Genomic DNA, 3726 nt, shown 5'->3' on the forward strand with positions numbered 1-3726 from the left:
CCTAGCTCCACTGGGAGGAACATAAGGGAGCTGTTCAGCTCCCACCAGCAGAGAGCAGGGCCGCAGCCTTCTCCCTCTCTCTCTCCGTCCCCCTCTCCCCCTCCCTCTGCAGCCGAGGACACAGGCTGCTCTCCCTGCTCTGAGACACACGCTGGCCAGGATACAGTGCCACAACATGATATCTCCTCTGCCACACAGTCCCTCTCATTAAGGGACTTACAAGCTGTGGCTGCAGACATTAAGGTCACACTAACCACTACACTGACCACTGCCCTTAACGACCTGCGCGAGGATATCCGCGCTATGGGGTCCAGAATAGAACAAGTAGAGATGGCCGCTAGGCAAACTAAGACCGCCATAGTATATTTACAGCGACAGTCAGAGTCGCACACCTCAACTATCCGGGATTTTTACAAGCATATCGAGGATTTAGACAACCGTGGCCGTAGACACAATATCAGAATACGTGGCATGCCGGAATCCGTGGAAGCCACTAACATTCCTAAGGCCATAACTACCATCTTTAATGACCTCCTAGGCCGCCCGCCAGCAACTCCAATTGACATCGAGCGCGTACATAGGGACCTCCGGCCTAGGGGGGGTGACGCGGACCCACCCAGGGATGTTGTATGCTGCATTGTCAGCTTCCCGATCAAGGAGGATATCCTCAGATGTGCAAGGGACAGAAGACATATAACTTACAAAGGGGCGGAAATACAACTGTACCAGGACTTATCCAGCATGACCTTACGCCAAAGGCGAGCCCTGCGTCCATTACTAGACACGCTTCGCTCCCGAAATCTGTCCTATAGGTGGAGATTTCCCTTTTGCCTTTCAGTACAGGCTGGTGCTCACACCTTTAATTTGAGAAACCCCAAAGTTCTACCGTCTTTCTGTTCCTCTTTGAACATCCCATCGATAGACCTGCCAGATTTAAGGTAAAATATACAGTAAGCGCTCGTCAATGGTGATAGCAGCTGAACATAAAGGAAAACTCATATAAAGTCCCACAATGCATGTATATAAAAATGCAGAGCTTGAGAAGAAAGGTGATGATAAGACACAGTCCAGTGAAAAAAAGTGCTCCGTGTTCCTAGTGCGGATGGTAAAGATTTACACTAACCAGATAGCGTAATATTATACGCATGTGTACATATATCCTGTAGAATCCCCTTCTGCACTCAGATCTGGTCAAATAGATAGCTGGAAAGGATAGACGTCCTGCGCCCTCTTGTGGTGAAAGAGTGGTCCAGCAAGTCAGAACGATGCCAATCAGAGTAAGCCTTCCCCCTTCACTGAAGATAACCAGGAGATCCCTTGGGGCTGTAAAAGTTGAGGAAGCTCCTCACAGGGAACACAGGGAAGTGCTCATAGTGTAGTAGATAGGCTTTTATTATAAAAACATAGGTGCACAATAAAACGGGTGTAGACAGGTATGCATGAATACACTGACCCCTTGTAATTTAAAGATGGCCGCCGGGCCTCCTCGTGGCACCGGCGGCTTAGTGTCAACGGCGTCCCAGGTCCATCTGACGCGTTTCGTGCGCACGCACTTCTTCAGAGGTGGAACAAGGACCGCCGTGACCGTCTCCTCTAACGTTTATACCGAATCTGGCGCATGCGCACTGATGCGGCGCCATCTTGCCGAAGTCCGGGCGTCCGCAATTCACAAGTGCGCATGCGCGGATGCCATTTTACCATGGGCCAAAGTAGATGCAGGTCTCTAGACAGCGGCTCCGTACTAGTGGAGTCCGGGCGTCCGTGTTGCGCAACTGCGCATGTGCGGGCACCATTATGTCATGTGCCAAAAGGTAGAATACCCAGCGCTAACTGAAGCGTTATTGTGGGTACCGGACGTGATATGCACTGTAATAAATAGCAAACTAAATAATATTATGTGGGGAACCCCCTCAGAGGACATCCAATGAAAAATAATATTAAGGGGAGAAGAAATTAAACATGTTCCCAGAGAGTATGAATTGGTCAGAACAAGGGCTCAAAAGGTCAATAATGAGTAAACAAATACCAAAATCAGGGGCCAATAGATACATAAGCCCCATAAAATAATCTAATGAATAAAATGTAAATCTTAACTGAATACGGTATCAAGCCCTATGCATAGGTATTGATCACATATGCAGGGGCAAGGCAACATGGTAAATTGGCATAGTAAAGCATATAAAATACCTGTCACATGGAAATACAAACCCATGATGACAAGGTAAATAAACAAAGAATATATATAAAATGCATGTTAGTATTCAGCGACAGATTAAAATTAATAAAAAGAGAACAGATGTCACAAGCATATGTCACCACGTGTAGAACCAAGAAGCTTAAGGATAGATATGGTCCAGTTCAAATGAGCGTGTGTGGAAATGGGTTTATGCTAATTACCATACGCAAGTGATTAAAATAGAAATTAAAATGAGGTTAAGTGTATAATGACTCACCGTTGACCTAAAGTATAGTCAACGTGGATTCTCGTGTCAATATCCTGCTATAGACCCTAATAGGTTCAACTATTATCGATGTAGCAGTTGACATCAAGTTCAATATTCAAGCCTGCAGGGTGCAAAGTCTCTAATTCAAAAATATATTTAGTCTCCATCTGTGAGACCGCCCTGGTCTTAAAAGTTCCTCTCCAATGTGCGGTTACTGCATCAATACCAACAAATCTCAGACTGGAGGGGTCCCTATGGTGATATTTCCTGTAATGGAGGGACAGGGAGTGTTCCTTGTATCCCTTTTTAATGTTATTGACATGTTCCCGGAGGCGATCCCTAAGTCGCCTAGTCGTCCTCCCAATGTATTGTTTGGAACAGGGGCATTCTAATAAGTATACAACGTACCTACTATTGCAACAGATGAATTTATCAATATTGTAGCATTTATTAGTCTGGTTAGAGGAAAACGTGTCTAGCTTTTTCTTCCTCACTCCATTGCACTTACAAGCAATGCATTTGTTGCAGGGATAGAAACCGGTATAGCTGACATGACATGTTCCCGGAGGCGACTTAGGGATCGCCTCCGGGAACATGTCAATAACATTAAAAAGGGATACAAGGAACACTCCCTGTCCCTCCATTACAGGAAATATCACCATAGGGACCCCTCCAGTCTGAGATTTGTTGGTATTGATGCAGTAACCGCACATTGGAGAGGAACTTTTAAGACCAGGGCGGTCTCACAGATGGAGACTAAATATATTTTTGAATTAGAGACTTTGCACCCTGCAGGCTTGAATATTGAACTTGATGTCAACTGCTACATCGATAATAGTTGAACCTATTAGGGTCTATAGCAGGATATTGACACGAGAATCCACGTTGACTATACTTTAGGTCAACGGTGAGTCATTATACACTTAACCTCATTTTAATTTCTATTTTAATCACTTGCGTATGGTAATTAGCATAAACCCATTTCCACACACGCTCATTTGAACTGGACCATATCTATCCTTAAGCTTCTTGGTTCTACACGTGGTGACATATGCTTGTGACATCTGTTCTCTTTTTATTAATTTTAATCTGTCGCTGAATACTAACATGCATTTTATATATATTCTTTGTTTATTTACCTTGTCATCATGGGTTTGTATTTCCATGTGACAGGTATTTTATATGCTTTACTATGCCAATTTACCATGTTGCCTTGCCCCTGCATATGTGATCAATACCTATGCATAGGGCTTGATACCGTATTCAGTTAAGATTTACATTT

Source organism: Staurois parvus, unplaced genomic scaffold (genome assembly GCF_062004578.1).
Source record: "Staurois parvus isolate SC_StPar_1 unplaced genomic scaffold, SC_StPar_1.0 ptg002294l, whole genome shotgun sequence".
NCBI lineage: Eukaryota > Metazoa > Chordata > Amphibia > Anura > Ranidae > Staurois > Staurois parvus.